This window comes from Cephus cinctus, unplaced genomic scaffold, assembly GCF_000341935.2.
Source record: "Cephus cinctus unplaced genomic scaffold, Ccin1 Ccin1_scaffold0690, whole genome shotgun sequence".
NCBI classification, from domain to species: domain Eukaryota; kingdom Metazoa; phylum Arthropoda; class Insecta; order Hymenoptera; family Cephidae; genus Cephus; species Cephus cinctus.
The window spans coordinates 1,642,793-1,667,598 of record NW_014333313.1 but is presented as its reverse complement, the minus strand read 5'-3'; the positions used below and the strand labels follow the sequence as shown (position 1 = coordinate 1,667,598).

General features: G+C 40.3%; 1 protein-coding gene across 17 annotated transcripts in view; it reads left to right on the top strand.

Moving 5' to 3' along the window:
- The window catches only part of LOC107269920 (glutamate receptor ionotropic, kainate 2), a 154,331-nt gene that overhangs the window by 20,848 nt on the left and 108,677 nt on the right, over positions 1-24,806 (top strand). Inside the window, exon 1 of one of the 17 annotated variants that reach the window (XM_025087310.1) lies at positions 7,451-7,469. The exons of the other annotated variants lie outside the window; for them this stretch is intronic. The gene's annotated coding sequence lies outside the window, so the exon portion shown is untranslated. Of the gene's footprint in view, positions 1-7,450; positions 7,470-24,806 lie in introns of those variants that run through there. 17 annotated transcript variants of the gene reach the window in all.

Genomic DNA, 24,806 nt, shown 5'->3' with positions numbered 1-24,806 from the left:
ATTAATTTAATTAATCGGGAGTTATGGCGGTTACCACTAACTGTTGCGTAGATAACGCGCCGATGGGACAAGAAAGTATCAATGCGAACTAACTCCGCCCATTGCGTTATCTAGGGCTAATTCAACGGTGAGCTACAACGTGTCAGTTTATAAGGTTTGACACGAAAACTCTTAACTCTATGAGAGTTCAATAGCAGCGTGTCTGGAATTACTTAATTCCTTTAATGTGAGAATTTTTTCGCATATCGGAAAAAGGGGTGACAATAATATACAAGAGGCTTCAATTCGTTTTTTTTTTTTTTCACTCACATAAGAGGATAATTAAGCGTGTTTACCGTTTCTGGAGAAAAAGTTGCATATGGAAAATATGTGGATCACATATGTATGGTACACGATTTTGGACATATTAAACTAATTTATATGTGGCCCGTATATAGTGTTCATGATTAATATAATTTTTACATCAAATACGTTTTATTATCAATAGCCTATCACTGTACAAATACAAACAAAATAATTAAGATTCATAAATTTTACGTATGATGCATATATGATCCATATATTTTCCACGTATAACTTTTCCACCTGGAGCGGATTGTTTAGTCGAGGCTGAATTTCATTTTAGAAATCAAATTGAGCTCCGTTCCCAACCGGATTCTTAAATCTTACGACGTTGGTACCCGTGAAATACGATACCTTAGTAATTGGCAATGAGAATGGAGGGGTCTGGATATTAAAATAAAAAATAAATTTCACTACTCAAGATCGGATTTTAAACAAGTACGATTTTTTTTGCGCAAGAAACAGAAGAAAGTAGATGCTAGTAGAAACTTTGGAAAACGACGTCGGAGACTTCGCTGCCGGGTATATACGAGTAAGTCTCGTATTCTCAAGTAAGAGGGGTAGTAGTCCCTAGATTATATATCGACGGGCATTGTCCTCCGTGACATCGTAGCAGTTTTATTGGAGGCGAAAGCCGAGAAAAATCTCAGGGGATCGAGAACATTTTCTCTAAAGTCAAGTCGCAGCGCTGGATGGGCCGACGGAGAAGATGGCCTCGCGATATCTCGGGCTCTGTTTTCTATTATGGTCCATTGATTCCTTCTTATCGTGGACGCGGGACTTGTGCGATAAAGAAAACAAATAAGTTTGCAGCTTCTATGTCATTCCTGACTTGTCGTGACTTTAATAAGTCTCGTTACAAAACGCTTTCGCGCAGGGGTTGTGACTGACACCCCTTCAGGCACGATTCGCTGTGCTAAAAAAAAGATCAACCCACGATTCTGCTTATAGAGACAAGGAAGATCTTTGAAATGGGACAAAATTCCTATCTCGAATTTCTTGGAAGGACATGCCTGGAACTTTGCGGATTATTACATTACAAATTGGCGAATGTCAAATACGTTGGGAATCGATGTTATGAGAATTGTCAAATTTCGAAAATATCATTGGAATACATTGTTTTCTGTATGATGTAATTATAGACACTTCAATCTCGTACTACGCACATTACGTAATCAGCTGCCGCAATGACTTTACAAATGAATTTAAATGCTGCCTCCAGTGAAAACTGCTACGTTTTCCTCTCGCTATGGATTATTCAGCACAGATATATATATGTTACGCGCGTACAGTTTTATGGCTAGGAAATGGATCGGAAGTTACTGTTGATACATATAAATAAAGACGAGAATTAATTATCGTAAAATATAATTAATTGCACGTTATTTAAATCCACTACGTTCGCAATTATAAATATTCTTATAAAGACTTATATGATCCATCGGATGTTATATTAAATCAAATCGGAAATTACGTGTCTCAACTCAGCATCTATCTCAATACATTAAATTTAATTTCCTGTGACGAATAACCTACCGATATTACCAATTTCTGAGTAATTCGCAAGGCAGATGAGGTTATTGCTCGTTAGCCCAGAATATAAGGTACATTGGAGCACCTATAGCGGGCATACAATATACACTGCTAGCCTCTACGGCTCGTTTGACGGACGCGAATGTAGGTACAATCACTGAAATCCCCATCGACCTCGAGATTAATTCGCCAATTAAATGGCACAAGATGGTGGGAGAGCGAGGAGAGGTCATAGGTCAACTTGGGATGAAGTGGGACCAATAGTGAAAGGGCGCAGGGAGGGAGGGGTCAGCCAGGGGGAATGGAGGCAGAGATAGTGTTCTCCTTCTCTTCGTAGACCTTCCAGCGAGGCTTCGGATTGACTTCGGAAATCTCAGTCTTCGAGCAAGAAATTAATGAGTTTCCCGTTAGAAAGGAGCCCCAACGACAGTTTCTCAATTTTATGGCCGGATCTCGAATAAAGCCTGGTTCGAAAAACAAAGATTGCGTACTTCATTGACGCCCGCTTTCTCGAATGACGTAACGATCGCCAAGGGACGCCACGACGTTTTTTTTTTTTTTTTTTTGGACACGTCATAGAGCTGGGGTATCGTAAACGAGCTGCCTTGGAAAAAAAGGTGGTACTTATCCCTTGTGTAACGATGGACAAGTTTCTGGGCCTTAGTAAAATATCGACGGAATGAAATCGTCGAATTTTATTTGATAAATTTTTGGTACGATTTTTGCCTTTTTTTTTTTAGCGCGCGTCCTTAATGTTATAGTTACTTTTTCGTAAAAAATTGTAAATTATCTCATTTTCTCGGGACAGGCTATTAATCTTTATTCGTTAACGTATTTTTTGAATGACGAGGTAAATACGAGTTTTTCTTTTAATAAACATCTGATCAATCACTGAAATAATTAATACAGTCTTATGACATCGTGGTTGTCATTGCGCCAGAATATTTTGCAGTTGGTAGATAAGGCTTCTCGTAATATTTATGTATCTATAGATGACGATGAATTTACTTGGGAATAAAATATGGGTTAGCTTCATGATAGTTAACAGGTGGAAAGTTTCAATATTTCCGAGATGAAATCGATAGAATTTTATTCAAAGTGATGTTCATTATTTTGGTTTAATACCGTTCGCCGCATCTCTTTTTCATTAGAGTGCCAATTAATAGAAAAAGAATTTCAAAGAATCCGGATGCGGACTAAAACACGACGAAGATTCGTAGTACATCCAGATTCATTTATACCTATAATTTTCATATTTTTGTACTTGGAAAAAACTGAAAAATGACGAATCGTGTTGTGTTTCGCGATTCCAGGTGTGTAAGGTCCCAAGCATGACATAGGTAGTTCGCGCCGGCATATGCTTATGGATGGTTTAAACGGGATTAAGGAGGGCCCCATTGGGGCCACGTAGGGTGTGCGCGAACGGGAAGTAGCGTGATTACGTATTGAATTGGGTAATTATTCAATGGATTGCCAGGCTTCACGCTGTATACAAACGCGGAGCGAACGTAGTGCACCTAGATCGGCTACGGCGCATCGCCATACAGGCGTTTAAGTGTCCCCAGCGGGCTTTGATTCACGACTGGTGAGTGCCGCCATGAAATTGACCTGCCACGAGCACAACCGTCGGAGCAATCGAGCCGAACGTAGGCTCGCCGACGCCGACGCCGCCGTCGTCGCCGTCGCCAGTGCTAATGCCAAGACAGTGTATATGTCTATATATATATATATATATATATATATATATACGGTATGCCAAAGAGGGATATAGCTATACCCTTACACGAGAATCGCCTTTAGGTTTACCTTATCCAAGAAGCGTCGCGACGCTTATATTCTCGAGAGCACACACGCTGACCTGGACGATGGAGATGTTCGAGGACCCTCCTTCAGGAAACTAGGGATACTCACCTCCAAGAGGAGATTCTTGAGTAGATCTCGAACTTGTACTTGCACGGCAAAGCGGGTCCATGGTCCGAGCCGCTAGAAGTGTCTTTGGTTATTTTAAGAATAGCAGCTACGTTGAAATAAAAAAGTAAAACCTCGAAAGGGGATTGGTAAGAAGATGAAGGTGAAGGATGACCGAAGACTCGAAGAAGCACAAAGAGGAGGACCCTTGAGAAGTGTTCTCGATAGACCAAAAGCAGGGACGCCCGGCGTCCTTGAGTGCCACGAATAATTTATTCAAATTCGTCTGAAAGTCGTGAAAGTTTTAAAACTAGAAAGTGGACGCCCGATTCTGGCGTCTTCGTGCAGCTGGATTTTCGGATTGCTGCTGGAATACACGTGAATACGATTTCAGAGCCGAAAGCTAATTTTATATGGGATCTTATCAGTTTCTGGGTAATACCGTTCTTGGCCTGATTCTCTCTCGATCCCTGATTCTGCATGTAGGTTAATTTATCGAGAAAGACGCTTCTTCTAGGACTGTTTTCGGTTACGGTTGGTATTCCTTCCGGATTGAGTAGCTTGTGGTTAAGCGCATTTAAATGTTCCCACGAGGCTTCCGGTTCGGTGTTAGCGTCGAGTAGGTAAGTGCTACCTGCTTCTGAATTGAGGTCTCGCATTCACACGTATACACCTTCGATTCTGTTCGACCTTTACACAGGCACGTTCCGCTACGTACTCGGTTTACGTTAACTGAACTGATGAAACACGGAAATGGAATGGGCCATTGCGTCTAGTCTTCTGCGTATCTGGACAAAACGTACGATGTGCCTCCGAGTGTCCTTGCGGTTCGAATCTTCACCGCCAGAGTGCACTTTATCCATAATACTGGTTCTGTGTTTTTTGGAGAAAAATACGAACCGAATTGGGATCTCCGTGATTCTTAAAAGCTCAGAATACACAGTTAAGCATTGTCGTCCAAGGATCATCGTCAAGGACTCTACTTGACGCTGATAGCTGGATAGACGTTACTTTTGATCGATGAGAGAAAGTCATAAGCGTTTATACAGAAATTCTACGATCGTCCTGCAATCAAACTACACCATGATCTTCGACCAAATTAATGGGAGCAATCGATATGGCAAATATTGATGGACTGATTACAAACCTAGTTTTATTTGCCCGATATTCGGTCTGCTCATTCGTCAATGGTTACAACGATCAAATCAAATTCGAGAGCAAAGAGTGGCGGGAGCTATTGAATCATACTTTTTTCTTCAGTTTCACTATTTTTTCGACCTAGATCGTTCCTCCTCGTCTATATTTTCTCGCAAATTTGTGGATTTTACATCCTAATTGGAATTCGCTAACGATCTCTGTACACTCTTAAATGAGCTAGTGAAATTTTGTGAATGAAAAAAGGTATACAAATTTGGTATGTACCGGCACCCCATGTACTGATCTCTAAATGTTAACGTCAAACATTATCCTTATTCTTGAAATTGTGTACACTGTATTTCCTAAAAGAGCAACTTCCTACAGGAAGATCAAAGTGATGAAATATCCAATTTCTTAAAGAGAATTTGCATATCACCAGCCCGTGTCATGGCCTCGGGATGAATCTTACCTTAAGAATATTTCGGAAATAATATCAAGTCAAAGCTCACGACGCTAGTCGTACTTTAATCAAGCTGTCTTGTATAAATGAGACATAGCGAATTGGTGGGAATAAGAAAAAATCACAAAACAAGGGGAACATATTTGATGTTCTTGAAGCTCTTCACGTGTAATGTCTCAATAAGCTGCGCCCTTGGTAGAAATAACAACGTTATTTTTACTTTGGTTGGATCCACCTTCTCCTCCTTAACAGGCAGCACAAGGCTCGTGCCCAGAGGGAAGGTTGCTGCAACTGCGGAACCTTTTTAAAAAGACCAATTGAACCACGCTGTAAAGCTCTCGCACGTTGCTGGAGTCTTGCCTGAGAATTTGCTCCTTAGCACTTCCGTGTTACTGGTGTTTCGCACCACCGAGAGTAACAATAGTATGTACTAGCCTTAACGACTTTACTCTTGCGTGAGAGATGGTAGGTATACATAGGGTGAATTGCAACTCCCTTCACTCCCGACTGACAATAAGTGGGAATAACTAAAAGTCAGTAAAAAAGTGGTTCGGGAAAACAACTTTGTCCATCATACTTTTCTTTTTGCGAGAGCACAGAGAGGAATATAATGAAAAGAAAGTAAGAACGCTAACTGTACAACAAAGACATCCTCCACGAGGAAGTCAAAGACTCGAATGGAATCGAATGGAATCGAATGGAATCGAATGGCCGGGATGGTTCTTGCGAGTCTTATTTTTCGTGGTTACGTGTATGGGCTATTGTTATAGGTTAGGTTGGTATACGGTCGGGAGCAAAGTACGCAATTCCATTTCGCACATCTCAAAGAAATGGTAACAATATAAAGCTTCTAGGGTTTTCTTTCCATGCGATATGTCTTGATAGCTAAGCGGCGCACATGGGCTCCGGGATACAGAGAAAGGGAGGTACCAGCCGTATCGCTTCTTAATATATTTTCGAAGAGGGCAAATGGAAGGAAGTTCGGCTTTATTTGAGTTTGTCGATGCGCAGGGGACGTCTTGGATTGACTGGATGACTTTTTACTTAGCCTTGTTGGTACGGCTACGAAATCGGATCCTCTTGTCTAGCAGTGGTTAACGGTGACTTTCAACATCCAAGAGTCTCGAGTTCCATCTCTCCTTCGAACCACTTTATTCGCCTCCATCTTGCTTTCGACATATGTATATAGCGTATACATATAGCCGTTTGTGTATCGCGTAGCACTACTTCCAAGATACACTCCGCCTCGTTCCTTCCTTTATACTCCATTCCGTCCTGGTTCTTTTGATTTTTCGCAGGCTCGCTTCCGAACGCTTTTTCTACCGTTTCCTGCCGTCGCACTCTTTCACAAAAGCGACTTTCTCGGAATACGCCGCTCGCTCTCCTGACGCCCCTTTCGTGTTTTTTTTATCGATATGCCGTCGTAGCCCCTTTTTTTTCCGCAAATACAAACTGTCCCGTGTAAAGCCGCGAACCAGTTATCGCGGTGACAAAAAAAAAGTTTCGATAAGGGACCAGGATTTATTTCCTAGTCCCGCAGGACTAGTTCTTCCAGGATCTCAGTCACCTACGGACTCCATCCTGGATGTGAATTTCTTGCTCTTTTCACTTGCCTCGATATCTTTTTACGTCCTTTGAAAATTTTTGTTAACATTAAAAAATAAATCGAATTTGCCTGGTGTACTGGGATCAATAAATGTTTGTTTTTAATGAAAGATGTTTAATGATGGGAAAGGCGTTGATGGATGCTTAGACGTGGCATGTGGTTTCTTTTTCTCTGTTGCTCGGGACCGAAAGAACTTAAATTTTTGTGAAATTTAACCCCGTCCATCATATCCCACCCCAAGGGGACAAAACATCCAGGCTCTTTCACGGTGCGAAATTTATCTGGCTGCCGAATCCCCATCTGAGAGCATGAAGGGTCGGGTCACTGATGAAAGGTCGAAGATGTGCCTCTGTCTGCGCAACCCTTGATTCAACCTTGGCCAATTTCATCCACGTCAACTACCACGTACCATCTACACACATATGCCTATTCGGAAGGATACGGTGGAATATTCTGTAAAGATACAATTCCAGAAGCGTATAGGTTGAGTATGAAATTGCCTCGATATTTTTTTATCCCCAATATTCAACAATCTCTCAGAACCCCTAATTCAGTATCATTCACTGAGATTGGAATTGATCCCAAAAATCAAGCCTGGCGCGATATGAGATTTTGTGAAGATTGACAGGGGTGAACGTGATAGACGGATGCAGGTATGTATGGGTATTGAAAAAATAATGAAAATTCGTAAAATCACCAAAAAAAATGGAAAAGTACTTCAATACGATCTAATTATTGTATTCCGTGAGTCGATTAATATCTATCTAAGTTTATTATCGCTTTCAGTAATTTCCTAAGTCATTTGCGATATATCACTTTTAGGTTAAACGAAATTCGCTGAACCGTGAAAAGTTCATATTGCGGACAAGGTTCTCGATTTTAAGGGTAGTACGAAAAATGACATCGATTTCATTTACCAGGTAAGCACGAGGGTTGTCAAACTGGAATTCGCAAGACTTTCGAACAGGTTGCATCGGTGCGAAATGAACGAATGATAAGCGCGACAGGAAATATTGTCTTACTTATTGGAATGTTACACAGGAATAATCACGTGAGATAAGCCATAATAAGATATTCCTTATCGATGACTAGCGGACTATCGCGAGCGAACAAAAATTGTGTTGTAAGAGTCTAAGGGAGAAAATAACAAGCGATTATGACGTTGCATTATCTCTTAATGCTCGGCCGTCCGAGACATTAATCCTAGTGATATAAAGCCTTTCTTACGCCGGACTCCTATCGAGAGAGAACAAAATAAAGACAAAAACAACGGCCACTGCCCAAATTGAAAAGTCGCTTCCGACATCTTGTGTTCCTTCTTTCTTTATTCTCACTCGGGTGACTCGTAAATCTTGCATAATTAACAAAGTCATATATTTTTATCTGTTGTGATAAAAAAAAGTTTTTCATCCCCATTGTCGTCTTATATGTTGTCGACTGTAATGAATATTATTTTATTATCGAATACACGACAGCAGTGCTACCGTTAACAAATACAGGAAACTTCAAAAAATGTTCGTCTTATGGAAATACATTTTTTTTTTAATAAGAGCTTCCTTGCGCTTGAGTATTTTAAAGTGACAAACCCACTTGAACGATAGCGTCGAGTACTGGCCATATTGAGGCTTACAGTGCGAAGTGTAGCAGATGTGAATTTGACTTGGGTTAGACATTTGGAATATTTATTGTCAATAAAAGAAAATAAGGGATCTAGGAAAAGGTACCAGAGCAAACAAGGTATGGAAGTGTTCAAAGGTTTTCAAAGTCAGCGTGACGTCAGCCAAGTATCTACAGGTTGTTCATTGTTCCATTAGTTGGTTTCCTGACAATTTATAGAGATACAAGAGGACGCTCGTGCGAAGGGATCGACGAGGGTGGAATGATAAAAAATGAGGAGGAAGAGGAAACTGTCCCGTCGATAGGAAACACGGGGAAGCGTTTTCACAATAAATCGTTTTATTTCATTGACTTTTAAACGCTCAGATATAGACGCAATAATTTTACTAGATTCGTGGGAAAATCTCGTTCCCTTGTTCTAGCGAGGGTTGCTGACTCATTTTTTGACGTTGGTTAACGTCACCCTGCACTGTACCATGTCGCAGGAGTCGTGTTTTCGTGGGTCGTGGCCGTGGGAGAGAGCGAGAGGGAGAAAGAGGAAGAACCAGGTAAAAAAGAGAAGGAAAAGGTAGAAAGAGATAAGAGCCTTAGTATCGTAGAAAAAATATTAGAGAAAGAATAAAATTAACCGTGGCTATACTCGTAATCCTTGGGTACAACTGTGCAAAGATACCGAGAATAAGGGCGAGTAAAAATGGTATATCCTACATCTTAGTCGTAACTAATAGAAATATAAAGGAAGTAAAAATAAACGGTGTTTCGAAATTATTATTAAAAATTTAGATTATTTTCATAAATTGCCGCATTTCTAAAGTATGGAAAGTGATATACGTATATATACAATAGGTTCGTTAATTTCGGAATACCCTGTATATAAAAGTTTATTTTTCATTGTCAGTAAAAAAAATAAGTACATTAGAGACCTTAAGCTTTTGTGATTATTACGGATGGTATACCTTAACGCTATTGATTTGATCGTACACTTGCCTAGGAGTAAATTGTCATAGTTAAGACAGCCTCAACTAAACTCTGCTACACGTAATGAGAAGAACAGTATTGCTAAGGTACAACGGGTCTTGCTAGAGCTTGGCGAAAGGTATGACGCGACATTTTCTTAGTCAAGAAAAGCAGGAAGATCGAACGTGACGCTTGTTTTTACGAGAAATAATTTCTCGCTGAAGACTTCGTTATTGCCAAGACGTGACGTCTCCTCGAGGGAGGCTTTAGGGCTGTTGCGTAACTATACAGCTCGTCTAATCCCCAAGGCTCGTCTCGACTAAATAGGCAAGTTCAAATCAGGAGTCAAAGTGTGTATAGAGAGCCTTGAAGCAGTTACTCATCCGACAAGATATTCTGCGACTGTATACCCACTATAACGAAACTCAGGAACAGCTTGGGAAATGCTCGTCAGGTAACTTTATTAAAGATTGACGTTCTGTCTTAGCGTTCTAACCTTCGTACGTGGGAACGCCTAGGGCGTCAGTACGTATACGGTACAAGACCTACCAACTTAGTGCCCTGATCCTGTGGGTCCCGGTACTGAACTTTCGAAGTGCGGACGGAAATTGGAAATACCACAAGTACCTTGGGACACAAACGTGTATTACCGGTGGTATCGAGGCCGATGATAAAGCTTGTTGCAGCTGCTACAAATTTTTGTTTACAACTTCGGTATATTATGTTCCGATCAGAAGATAATAGAAACCAAAGAAGTTATCGGACCATTCGATCTATATGTTGACGTGTGTCAAAACTGCGCGCACGGTGCGCGAGCGTTTCGCACGGAAGTAATTGGATTTGCGAATAGCTAACAACACTGGGCCGGAAGGGACAACGCTCTGGGGATTGTTTTTGGATGATGGGTCGAAGCACATCGATACGTCACGTTTGATGTAGGTATATCTGCTCCCTGCTTAAATCATACTGAATTACACTCGTTCCCTCGTCACTTCCGGTATATACGTACATCGAGTCCGTTTTGTTATACCCCATAAGGAACGTGTTCAACATGCCTATTGTAGCTGCTCCTTACTCGGGACACATATGGGTCCGTCATCCAGCAAAAAGGGGATCCTATATGGGTCAGTGAAAATTATTCACCCAGGATACGTTGGTTTTTGCTCTGATTACGTCACGGACTTTCAAGTTGCTTGTTCTTCGTACCACGGTAAATTTTCAAGATACGTGGATACAAAGCTTGAATTTATGTAAAAGACGGATTTTCGTTGATTTATAACTGGACCACTGCGTTCCGTACGGATGGTTCTCTTGTATTCAGGTATATCTCTCGGGGGCTCGAAACAATGAGGTTGCTTCGGGAACATGTTTCTATACGCAGAGGAGTCATGGAAGGAGGAGCTTCAGCTCTTGCGTCAAGTCTTGCGAGCTTTGCGACTGATGGGAGTGTGATGGATGATCCATCAGATACGCATTACCTCGCTCTAATCTCGCAGTCGCGAGGTTTTTTTCCCCCCTTTGCCAACCGCAAACTATTTATCGCGTACGGATCGACCGGATCGAGTCTATTATTCGGCCGAGCGAAGGCTCGCAAGATGGACGGGTCCATTCCATTCGACAAATTTTTTTGGCTTCGAGTGTCAAACTTTGCGTCTATCCGCGTTCGTCTTCACTTATTTTACGTTTAATAAGTTTTTTGGGGATTTCCTAGGGATTTTCATGTTTAAATTTACATAGGGAATTTTGCTCATACAGAACCTACGTACTTCCGTGCGGCATCGTGATTGTCGGATTTGACTGTGGTGGCGCTGCTAATTAATTTTCCCAATTATCATTAGCTTAATTGCATAACTGACATGGACAGCTCTGTGCCAAGAACGATAACGATTAGCATCCTCATAAAGGCGATTGCGTTCAAATTCTCTTTGAAGTGCTGATAAGCGTATCGCTTCTACCTAATATAGGTATATATAGGTAATCGTATATCTAACTTATACAAAATATGTTTGCCTATATTCATTCACTAATTTTCCAACACTCGGTAGATCCGAGTTTTCCATCGCGTGAACTGGAAACTTGAGGGTATCGTAAGACGAGTAAGTTTGTCGGGTTGTTTCTGCCTCCAAAAGACCATCTCCGTTTTTCATGGAAATCCCACGGGAGACACCACGCGGAGGACGGAACTTTCCTGCCGGAAGTGAAACGACCGTCTGGATGAAGTTCTTTCGGTGGCGACCGTCAAATAGTCGCGGAACAATTTCGTTTGTCCGCGAAAACCCTGTGCGGCTTGAAATTAAAAGCATAAAGTGCACTTGGTGCAACGAGGCGAAGCTCATTCCATTCTTTTTTTTCCTTGGCATCCCGTCTGAACCCGGAACGTTCAAGCTAAATACTACGAAGCCACGTAGAGGATTGGAAGTTGGTTAAAAGATTCACTGGTTAACTGCGAGTCAGCCCCAATGGCTTCGTATATCTTGACGATAATAAATTTACTCGAGATTTTTCTTTCCCTTCTAATACGTTATTTCGTTTCCCTAAATATTTTTGAGCTTTCTTTTATTTCTCGTCGTATCGGAGCCACGCGTTGGATATATGTATTTTTTCCCTTTTTTTCTGTTGTCAATATTACACGATTGTTTGCCTGCGGCTGTGAGTGCTCAGACTCCCCTTATGGCCTCGGGATCGTTTGTTTGCTGAACAGTCTCACAATCAGACGTCTCCTTTACCGTTTTTCCCCTTTTCAAATTTTCTTACTTAAATCTGTCCTACGCATTATGTTACATACATGGGCGAAATGTATACTGTATCTATTGAGACGATACGCTCACGTAACTTCTTTGTATTTCTTTTACACGATATTATTTGGAAATCGATAATGTCCCAGCTTTTCAGGTACTTTTATTTATTATAACAATTTATAATTTATTTAGCTTCAATTTCTCAAAAAGTCCATGCACCATTTTTTTACATTTTACATACTACGGGTAAAATTACGTTGCGGTTATGAATTATTAATTTTATATTTAATGAGCTGACCCATGGTACGCGTTACGTATGACGTAATCATTACGAGGGTAGAAATAAAAAATTGTAAAGAAGGTTGAAATATTTTTTTTGCAACGCTGTACGAAAAGCTCACAGTTTGTGCACCGAAAAACAAGCACAAAATGGTCCATTCTCGATGAGTTCAGAGTATGCGGGAATCATCAAGAGTCGACCATTTCGTGCTTCTTTTTGGTGCATATACTGCGAACTTTCTGTACATTGTTGCAAAAAATAGTATATGATACGCGTTTGCGGGTTGGTAATTCTTATTCGTGTGACGTTTGTCACCCTTGCTTCGCTCGGGCGGCAAACGTCACACTGGCCAGGAATCACCAACTTTCCGCAGTTGTATCATAATGTATGTACTATTAGAGTACACTGTTGGATCACGTAGCTTTCATATACATACAGTTCGAGGTGTGCATAATAACTTAATTGAAATGTGTTACTATTCGTCTCTTGTTGAGCGTGTATAGCGGATAAACGTACTAATAATATGGGTCTATCGTGAGAAAAAAATCAGCTGAAAGATTTTCTATTATGGCCACCTTTAACAAACGTATGTATACCTATATGTTGTTTCTATTTATTTGTCTAAAGTTTCAAGTTGAAATTAACACGAAAAAAATATTTCAAGTAATTTTCCTGGAAACGAAGTTGCTGACGTAAGTGGATGATAATCGCAAAGCTATGTGATGAAATAATTAATTAAAATTTACTTAAAACTTAAAACTTCACTAAGTTTAATGAGCTTTTTGCCAGCTAGGTAAATATCAACTATCTACGGTAAAGAGATCTATGTTCAAATCTAGAATTATAGACAAGCTCGTATAGGTATAAATATATGTAGATACTCTAACAATAAGTCGTCTTGCTTTATCCGTCCATTAACGCTGTGTAAAAAACTTTTATCTGCGTTCTGATTACTTAAGTTTTCAAACAATATTTTTTCGGCACAAAGGACCGTATCTGTAATTACGTGACGTACCTGCCATTTAACCGGTTCTTTTGCAATACGTGAAACTCGATCGTACAAAACGATATATTATGCAACTAGTGCGTAAGGTGCGTACAGCCGTAAGTAAAGTTCATGCGTAAAATTCGATTTTCAGTGCGCAGACTGTACTATTTACATTATACATGGTATGAAAAAAAAGTACACTTTACGCACTTAAAATCGAACTTTACACATGAACTTTATCCACAACTGTGAAAAAATGAATAAATAATATTTCGTTAAGAAGCAGTTTCAAAAGGATTGATTTAAATATTCCTCGTGTAAACACAAAGAAAAAAAAAAGCATGATAAAAATCCTTCATCAGTCGAAGTAATCAAACGGGTGCTTTTGCGATAAGTAAATAGTAATATACTTGGGCTAAATTTAATATGAAAACGGTATAAAATGATTTTTCGGTCTATGGCCTAATAACGTTCCGTCATGTTTCGTAAGGTCAGGATCAAAGTTACAATAACAAACAAGAAGTGTTTACGCAGGTGAGAATAAAATTTTGTAATTAAAAAAGAATTACGTGCTCGACTGCTTTCAAGTTAAATGACAATGTGTTAGAGGAAATTAATGAAAAATTTTCTGATTAATTTGAAAAAGCTATCAATGTCCGTTCGTTTAACGCGATTGCTCGTAAAAGGCTCGATGTAAGTATCGTCCATAACGAATTTGGCTGGTAGTTTGCTTTACGAGCAGCTCGATCGCCCGAAGCTCCAAGGCTTTTCCCTGACCCCGTAAAGCTTTCTCGATGCTGGAGGCGCAAGCTCTTCTGGCTCTCTGATAGTTCTCGACGATTAAGCAGGAAGTGATATATACAGATACACACATAGAAGTCCTAGTACCTATATATTATATAAGCTCCAGTAGATACGTGAAGAGACATCGGGGTAGGGGGTTATCGAAGTTTCCAAAAGTTTTCATTTGCTTGGACCGTTTATCAGAAGTCGAGTTTACACTATCAAACCAGGCTAACCGGTCGAGATTTGTTGTGATGTTAACAGCAACTTCCAGTTTCATTTTGCAAATTGAAAATTTATTCTCGTTCATTTATGAAATCACTTTCGATATTTATTTTTTCGGTTCGACACCATGTCTACGCTGTGTTAGATTGGAGGTGGGCGTGAGAAAAAAAGGGTTTTATTTATATTAACGTGAAATTTTCGGTCACAGCTTACCGATCATATTTCATCGCCACATTTCGCCGCCGGGCAATAACTCTTGTTTTCCTTGTTTTATAAAAACTTTATGGCTAAGGATATTAGATACGAACGAAAGCACTTCGCCTTCCACCCTGATGCTCTCTGCCCTCCCGACCTATCCCTTTCTCCCTATCTTTCTTCTCTGCGTTTCTTTTCTGTTGCTACGTCTCATCCTCGCCACACAGCCTCTTCCCCATCTTTCGCTCAATTCGCAACGTTCTTTTTACCCTCGACCGTCTGTCTCGACAGGAACCTTAATAACTTTCATCAAAAGTTCGTCACTTGATTTGCCCACCGCGGTGATTGCAGCTTCTGTTCTTTCTTTTTCTTTTTTTACAAAATTAAAAAAAAATTTTTGTACGGATTTTTTCCCCCATTTTCTACATTTGTATATAACGCCTCCTTCGTTGGCTGTGCTTTTTGAAAATATAAATAGCATGACGTAATCGATAACAGTCCTGTCATATATGAGCTATTTTTATTAATTTTTCTTATCTATCGTTATATTAATCCTATTCCCTTATCGCGATGAAATTCTGAAATTGGTCGAAAATCGATTCTATAATGCAGTGCTTTCAACGCTATTTAAAAGTTCCTTTAGCGCAGAGATGAAAGAGGATTATTGTATAGCGTACAATGAGTGTATACAGGACTTTGCAATTTTATACCTTTTCAGATTTTCCACGTTGTATTTTCGAGAAGTCTTACAGACGTAACGTCTACGATCTATCTGCTTGCTTATTAAGATGTACATAAACGGCTTTGGATAAATTCACGTACGCATAAGAATAAGATTACCAATAACGACCCCAATTTTATATTTCTCTTTGTATCACTTTTTGTACACAGACAAGGTAAATATGAAAATCGTTTTCTGTTTCAATACGTTTTCTACAGAATGTAGATAGTCGAAGTATTTACGTGTATTTCTACCATACTGGCTATTTTTCCTGAAACTATGAAATTGTTTAAACATCACTGGCTGTATGAATTTTTTTTTGTCGATACATCAGAGAAAAACAGCAACAGAATACGTAAAAATTTACAGACGGATAGTACTCGATATCGGGATGAGGATTGACTAGATTCCAAATCTGCTTATTTATATGTCTCGTCGGATCAATTCGATCGAAAATTCCAGTAGCTACGTATATACGTATGTATTATAGATATATTTTAGTCTCGGTACTCTGCAGTAACTCGTATTTCTATTTACTACCATACCTGGGATGAATATTCATGCAACGTTCTATTTCGCTGCTGGATAAACTCACGACGAAACATATTTGCATTAGAGATAATGGAACCACGAGAATAATTGTGCTTTTCCAAACTTTCCACGGATTTCGCGTAACTATGTTGACCATGCAGAACCTTTAGACACTTTTTAATTATATTAATTCAAGATATGCGTTTTATAACAGCATATTGTCCATCATCGCGATATTACTTCTAAATATTGTCAGGAGAATCGGGATGCTTCGGAAAATTGGTAATTTTCACTGTAATGGATGCTCGTGTTTGATAATAGATCCTTCCATCGTCACTGACATACGTTAGGACAGTTAAGGACAGTAGCACAAAAGGGAAAATGATGGTACATCGTGGCACAAGGAAATATTCGATCGAAATTGTAATCGGTCCTTAGGGACATTTGCAAGCATTCTCGTGGTACGCCAGATCCTGCCTGCTGGTTTAATCGAAGCTCTGCGAGCTGGACAGCTGGTGGCCCACTCGTTGTTTTTTGCTGCAATCCCTGACGCTTAGCCTAAGCGTCTATAGTGGCGGCTAAACCACACAGGAGAAGTTGGCCGCACAACTAACCATTCGCTAAACGTAATAGTAACGACAAACCGTTTTTACGCCAGATACGAGTATATCAATACTTGTGGGTTATATAACTACGATGAGGTTTATGGGAAATAGTTAAATGTGAAAATTACTTCAGCCATCGGTTTACGCGTTATTACTATATTTTTTTTTTATTTCTTTTTTTTCGATTATCGTTTTTTTTTTAACTCCTATGTCATTCGTATACGTTTTCGGAGAAGGTTGCGAAATTAAATTTGGGTATAGAGTGTATTTTACTGTTTTTTTATTATTGCTTTGCTACGGATTTTTTTTTCTAATATTCTGGAAATCTCTGCTTTGCTTATCTACGGAGAAAGAATTTGGGACGTTGCTTTCGCGTTTCTTTAACGTGAGATAAGAAACGTTTCCTACGAAAGCTCGTTGCTTGCTGCTACTGCACGCGCTTTACTCGTCCTTTTATTTGGCTCGGATTTAGCCAGCTTCGTGGCATTGCATTTTCGGAAATATTTTCGCATTTAGATCTTGTCCTTGATTAAGTAGATTCGGTTCCTTTATATGGGGATACGAGAGATTTTCTCGAGATACGTGAAGAGTCAAGTAATTAATAATTATAATTTTTTATCACTCGATAAAAAGTTAAGTAACAATAGCAACGATCAAAAGAATATCATATTCCACTTTGATACGAACAGTATTTCTACGAGGATTGCTATTATTTACAATGGCAGACTGATTATTTTTTTTTCGTATTCAAAGACATAATAAAAAATTCATAAAATTATCTTCACTCGCGTAACACATTCTCGTATTTCTCCTCTTTGAAAAATTATACCTTGCGCAGCATCCGTTTTACGTTACTGCTTGGCGTACGTGATCTGATCGAATCGCATAAAAGGTATATGTATACACGGTGTAAGAAATTTCCGATATTTCCGCATTTCTTTCATTGCTTGAAACGAGTGAACCACCTAAAAAGAATAGTTGCGAATTCTCCAAGGGTTCGAAATCGTTAGCCACAATTCATTCCCAACGGACGTACCGGTACCGCAGTAATTCGCAGTACCATTCGTATAAAGAGTATAGACACTGCGGTAATTTTATCCGACAATCAGTCGGGTTTCGGTAACCCGCGACACAGTGGTGGTAGGAACGTGAACGTGGGAGCGAAAACGTAAATATATATATATATATATATATATATATATATATATATATATGAAGTACAGTCGTGGGTAAGAATAAGCAAAAATAGTTTCGGCGCAAAGGTTCCAGGAGAATTGCGGCGGATGAATGCGTTTCGCAACAACATAAATTACCAGCAGGTATAAAACAAACACGATGCCGGGACGTTTATGCTGAACGCGTATGCAGGAACGAAAGGGGGATGCGGAGTTAGCGTAGTCGGATTCAATGAGTACCATGGGCCAACACGGGCATTGGCGTCGGCTATGTATTAACTGTTGAAAAGCGGTTATAAATAAAGCCCGTGCTTTCCGTCGCAGTGTCTCGCGCCACGGGTTGTTCTCCACAATTTGCAAAATTGTGCATGAATATTTTATATCGTTGCAGGAGAAATCTGCGGCCGCATTTTTTTCTCGTATTGCGTCGCCCGGTACTGAAGTTACGGTCGTTGAGGTTTAACGATATTTAGCCATTAATAGTTTCAGCGCGTTCAAAGCGATCGTTACGTGCGTATTCATCCTACGTGTTGCTATATAGTAGAGATTTGATACTCATGGCATATAAGTGTACTTATGACCGACACGTGGTGCTTTACGATTCATCCTAGTTGCCGTTAAGCACTTACCATGGTAAAACCTACAATTCTCACCCTAGATCGCTTTTACGGCTCGTAAAAAGTTCCTGCCGAGCGCGATTCTGCGACGAGAGGAACTCGCAATCGACAGCTCATACACACAGCCAGTACATTATTTTCTGGTAAAAATAACAGGGTATTGTGTATGAGAAGCTCGCGAGTGCCAGCGCGTGGAAGGGCTTAAAGGCTGGATAGGATTTCCGTTTCGATGCGCTATATATGCTTACGAGTCTTGGATAAAACCCTAAGAAAAGGAAACGACTTCCGTTAAAGGTCGAACCCTCGCTCCTGTTCTGGACGCGGAGCTTCTCTATTTCAGTAGCTTATTTCGAGAAGTTTTGCCTCGAGCGTCTTTTGTCCAGCCATACAATTTCTATTGGCCGGAGAAAGCCGTCGGGCTTCTTTTCTCTGTGTGCTTCAATTTTTTTTCTTTCTTTTTACGTGCCTTTCGCCAGATACCAGAGATCTTGAAGAAGACTGGTAGCTTTACTGGGAAATTAACCTGGGTGACCATTATGTCGCCTGTAGTATCATCAGGGTAGTGTGGCTTATCGTGCTTTCTTAGCCAGTGAACTTTCACGTTTAGTGGGTAGTTAACCACCTCTATTGGTACGTACAACGTAGCGGGCAGTGGACGTGGTCGGATGCCATTTCTCTTTCTTTACCAGACCGCGCCTAATTCCACTAACCTTATAAACACTAGGGATCCAGGGTTAAACGGATCCCTACTACCGAGACCAAAACAATACTATTGTCTGCTAATCACGGGAAAGCTTTCCCTTTTCAATAGAAATCCTAAGGGCGTGTAGGGTATAAGCGCCTTGTAGGTAATTCGGAATTCTAGTTTCTCGTTCGTGAATTTTCATCCGCTGACTCCTCCACTATTTTGCGTTATCTGTGCTTTTTTTTTTTTTGTATACCGAATCGCATTCAACGAGACCGACGGGAGCGAAGTGGAATTCCACGTTGCGTCGTGCATTCATTTTCGTCGCGAGCGGATTAACGCTGGAGTATTGTCGTCTGGAAAGAAAAATAGAGAAAAAAAATTTATGGTAAAAGCATCAGAGCCGTTAGTGCACCTTCGTGTTTTGACTTTCTCACGTAATACGCCGTCAAGCTTTTCACTTGCTTGATAGAGAATTTAATGATTTTTATACATCACGTGTACGTGTTAATCAATAGGCTGAGAAAATTTATTTAAACATTCGCCAAATTTGCTTGTAACGTGGCAGAGACTTGATTGACGTTCGTTAAATCGAGTGACGTAAACAAATTACGAATTATCGACAATGAACCTCGTGTACTGATCAGTGTGCCGATTAATGTTTGATGACTCGACTGGTTTTATTTGATCAGGGGGTCATGGCTATCATGACGTTCAATTAATTACACGATGTTTACGTTCACCTGCACTCCAGTGTTGTTTGTGCTGCTTGCTATTTCGCTACGCGTTCTTTAGGCGTGGTTGTTTGGAGACGCGTTCATTTCCTTGTCAAACATGAAAATTATACTGGAATTTGGTGGGCAATCAGGTGGCGCTGGAAATTCAATTAACTCCATGAAATGACAACGATGGGAATTGTTCGCGTAGTTTGAACTGAACCCGATGAATGATCATTCTGTCACGTGTCTGTTTTCCTATATACAATTATTATGCATTTATTATAATAACGTGTCGCATTCATTTCTTCTGTTTCAGGTGAGCAGATCCGTTTCGTTCTACATTCTTGCCGATGTTAAACGTGAAATTTATTCAGATTTTTTAAATCCTGTCGCAAGGTGAGCCGTTCAGTATAAATTATTCGCTGCCACTACATCATTTAATAATTGCGTTCAGGGTGTCGTAGGATCGATGTATGTGATCCAATTACGAAAGTAGACAGTAATCGGATCATAATGGGCCATGATCATTCTGAATTCGTAACGGTGCTATCAGACGTTGACGTTACGGGTGTCGCTCGTTATCGTATACTTGTTGAAATCTACCCAAAGCAAATGCCTCGCATAGACAGATGGATTTTTACGGATAAGATGACTTTTTATATTATATATCTACATGGCGAATTGCTGTACGATTTTTCGTACACTTGATTAATCAACTCTATGGGCAATTGCATTTTCAGTACCCTGTATATAAGGAAGTAAAAAAAGTTTTTACTCGATTCAAATTTACTTGGTATGGAATCTGCGAGTGATCGCTCGAATGGAGTACTGATGGTTATACTGTCTTCGTGATGTCACTCTGGTATCACTGTCAACTCCTTAGTAAATATGCCAAGACGGTTTCAGCGGTGGGGAATCACGGGTTGGCGTCTGCATCCCTTAGTGCGCTCTTTTGCGCTCGCTTGTGCTACTCCGCTTGGCATATGGGTGCACTTAGAGTCACCTGGTCACTTCCAATCACCCTCTGTCGGGAACACTTTGCGCGCCGATCGACGGCTAACGGGGTTCGTCTTCGGAGGGGAACGTTATTATCGAATCAGTCTAAGTAACTGCACTGCAGTCATTCGGTATCGCGCGCAAAAATACACGTGTTGACTTTGACATAATGAGCAAGTAATTAGTCCGAATCCGAAAATACGTGTAGAGCAAAAGTAATCGAAAGTCGAATCGTCAAATCGTCCCACAGAATGGACCCCAGTGTCGGAAGATGAACTGGACCTGTGAAGTACGCGCAAGGATAATTGAGAAGATTAGCATCTTGTAGAGAGTCAGGTTTAATTTTCTCTTTGTTGTCTGTTCCCAAAAGATTTTAATACATATACTTAAGCTGTGTCATACTTTAATAATGCATTTTGGAATTATGGGATATAGTCTCGTTGTCTATAGTTTCTTGCTGTATTTTTTCCAAGTGATCAACCGCAGATCCACCGCACGCTAAATTATTTATAACAGATATACGGGCATTCCTTTTCCAATTCTGTTATAGTTTACGAATTAAACTTAAATTATGTACAACATTTTTTTTTAGTGGCAAAATTAGACTAAAAATTGATTCATATTTTTGTTCTATGATTGTCACGATTGATCTACTTTTTTTCTTTCCGTATAAGTAAGTCCACGTAATTTGAACTCTGGGTACGAATGCCTCGGTGGTATATGAATTTACCTAAAATGAGGAAAACACGCATTAGCGTTCAGGTAGCTGGCACTTGCAGTGTCCATTGACTGTTCATTAAATGACCTCTTTTTCAATCGTCCACCACTTCAGCCATGTTCTCTTGCAATTCATTACGAACAAAGGCACACAAAGTGCCACACGCCTTTAGAGGTTACAGGATTCCATGTGCACGTGCATTAGTGAAGCTACGCTGAGTAAGCACAGTGGAGCATTTGAAAGCCCATAGATTATTTGTACCTGCGTGTAAACTCTTAACCCCTTCGTTCTAAAGCGAAGCACATGTATTATTAGTATTTTCTGATAAATTTCATATCTCGGCAGACTAAACTATGTAGGATTTAATTAACGCACCCCGGTTAAATTATGAAATTACAACGCCGGTTCGTTAATCGTTCAAAGGGAGCTGCTGAAAGTTGAAACTTTTAGATAGCAAAAGAAAAAGCAAAGGACAAAGAAAAAATTATTTTCTTCACGGTGCATCAAAGAATTTTATTATAAAATTTCCGGAACAAAAAAAAAGATTTCAAACTTTCCGTCTGAGGAGACTGCTGCAATAACACAAGAATTTGTGTTAGGTGGTATTACAGTATACTAAAAAAAATTTTCAAAAATTTTGAACGACTCGCTTCGTTCTTAAATCTTTTTTTTTTTCTTACGTAATAATATTCGACTCTTTGTTCTTTTACTTTTTTTTTTTTCAACCACGTCGGATCAGTCAAAATCACGCGTCCGCATCGCGACCGATTTGTCTTTCCGCTCGGTAAAAATGACGAATTGCGCGAGAGCCAAAAATTTTCCATGGTTCTCGTCCGCATCTACGTATACTCGAGATTTCTCGTTTTTCATCGACCAACCGACGGAGTAACGTTGCGACGAAGTAGCTACGGACTGACGTAACACGGCGCGCTAGTACAACTCGCGCGCATATTAATCAAAAGTTACGATCGCACCCTGAAGGGAACGTACGTTGCGGAACGTGCGACTGGAGCGCAAGTTATGGTTCGATGTGAATGTTGGAAATTCATACGAAACGGACTATGTATATATACGTGAATTAGTAGAAGTTTAAATTTTCATTCCATTATTCCTCCTGCATATATGTATAGATTTAGAGCAAGCCGGTATCATTTTTACGAGATTTGAGTTTTTCGAGCGGATGCCAATTCGGAAATTGGAAAATATATTTGAGTCGTGCAAAAAAAAAAAAAACGTCACCCGATACTCGGATACCGAAATCGTTTGGGTTTCGCGTAGGGTTCAAGATACAATTTTTCCCAGGAAGCAGCTTACGACCATTTCTATGATTTATCGGGTGTATACGTGGCTCTACATCTCCTTTAGCGACAGAATTACGCATTGCGAAGTCTCCGCACTTTATTACAGGATGAAATTACGTCAACCGATAATGCAAAGGACGCCCTTTCGGTTTTTCATAATTGTCTCCGATATCTAAGAATTATCGTTTAGTATAATAAATTCACTCTGTTACAAATTACGGACTATAGTCTTACACGTATTTCTCACACGCGAATTCAATCATAGACAATCTTTTTTTTTTGCAAAAAACTAAATCGATTCTCTAGATCAGTTCGTATGCGACTTTTTACAAAATGGAAGTATTAATTACAGATACAGATATCAATATTGAAAATTGGTGAAAAATTCCTGATAGCCCTGCGGGTAGTAGGTGTATCTATTCCACGTAGGCGAGTCGTGCGGAACCTTTTATTTCTCGAATAAAAAAAAGGAACTCGAGCGAATATAGAGATTGGCAAAGAGTGGTACCAGCAGTTTCAACGTTCGCTTCGTTATTACAGGGTCCAGCTTTGTTCGTTAGAAAGATTGCTCTTATCCGACTCGGGTAACCGTAAAGTTCGACCGCTACCAAAATACATAGTCCGAACCGCGTGACTGTTTTACGTCGCGAATAGCCCGAGATGGAAATTCGTCCTGGCTGAATAACTAAAATATAGTCCGTTAAGAGTGCCTCGCGTAGATTGGTCAGGGCCGTACAAACCGATCTTGATATAGTACCTTATGTACGCATACAATCATCACACGTGTATTGGGTCATAAGGGATGCTCAGCGGACTGGAAGAACTAGCATACTTTTTTCTACAGTATATCCTATACCATATAATGTGATATTATCGTTATCCTTTGGAAATACGCGAAAGTGGGTGTTTTCTGGAAAATCGGGAAGTTCGTCTCTCCCTTTCCCCCCTTTTCGTCCTAGAAACAAGACAATTGGCCGCGCTTCTTATTTCCCGAACTACCAGTCGCCAAAGCCCCCCTTGTAGCTACCGTTTCTCAGAGGCCTTTAGCCTTTAGCATCGCCCGTAAAATTCGCCCTCGAAACCCGCAAGGGATGCGTTGTTTATCCCTTGCTTTTTCCTCGAGGCCTTTCAATTCGAAGGATTACGAGCGGCAGACGTATTCAGCAACTCCCATCGCCAGGAATAGTCCCTGACTCTGGATACCATAATACACTTCTACTTCCTAAGAGGAAGCTCTTGTTTGAGCAGTTTCACTGTGAAAATGCAGTTCGCTTCTTGCAGACATCCCTTCGCTGCGGGAATAACGTTTCGGTTTTACCGTAGAATGCAGTTTCCGTCTTTCTGGAAATTTTACAGTTTGCTCTCGTTCTACCAACCACCCCATTTTCTACCTCCCACCGCTTGAACATTTTATACCATCCCCTTCCCTCCCCCATATACCCGGACCCACCCCATTCTCTGCCACAATCCCCCCTTTTTACCACCGGCGCTTTCCCTTCTTTACTCGTCCTCTGCGCTTACCATTCCGCGGTTGTTACGCTACTGTTCTCTACCTTTTATCCAATCGCACCGGATTACCATGACTGCTTCCGGGAAGACCCAAATCGTTCGTGCTTTGAGTGACGCGTTCAAAATGGCTGCCATCGACTTTCCGGTTGTGTGTTTTTTTTTTTCTTCATTTTTATTCCTTTCGGTAAGAACGCTGTTAACGAGGTCGGCGAGGGCTTACGGATAGAATAATATAACCAAAGAAATGTTGTATTTTACTCGTGAAATTGGAGAGATCGAGTGTCACGTTTTGCTACCCTTGTTAATAATTTTCCAGTGGTTCAAATAGCCATCGAAGATTCTCACGAGTACAAGGAGTGTTCATCAGCCTGATGGTGCAAGCACTTTGGAGGATGACAGGAATCGATCGCTTCGAGTGTTTACCAAATATGGGCTTTCATTGTTGATTCGATCGAGCCGA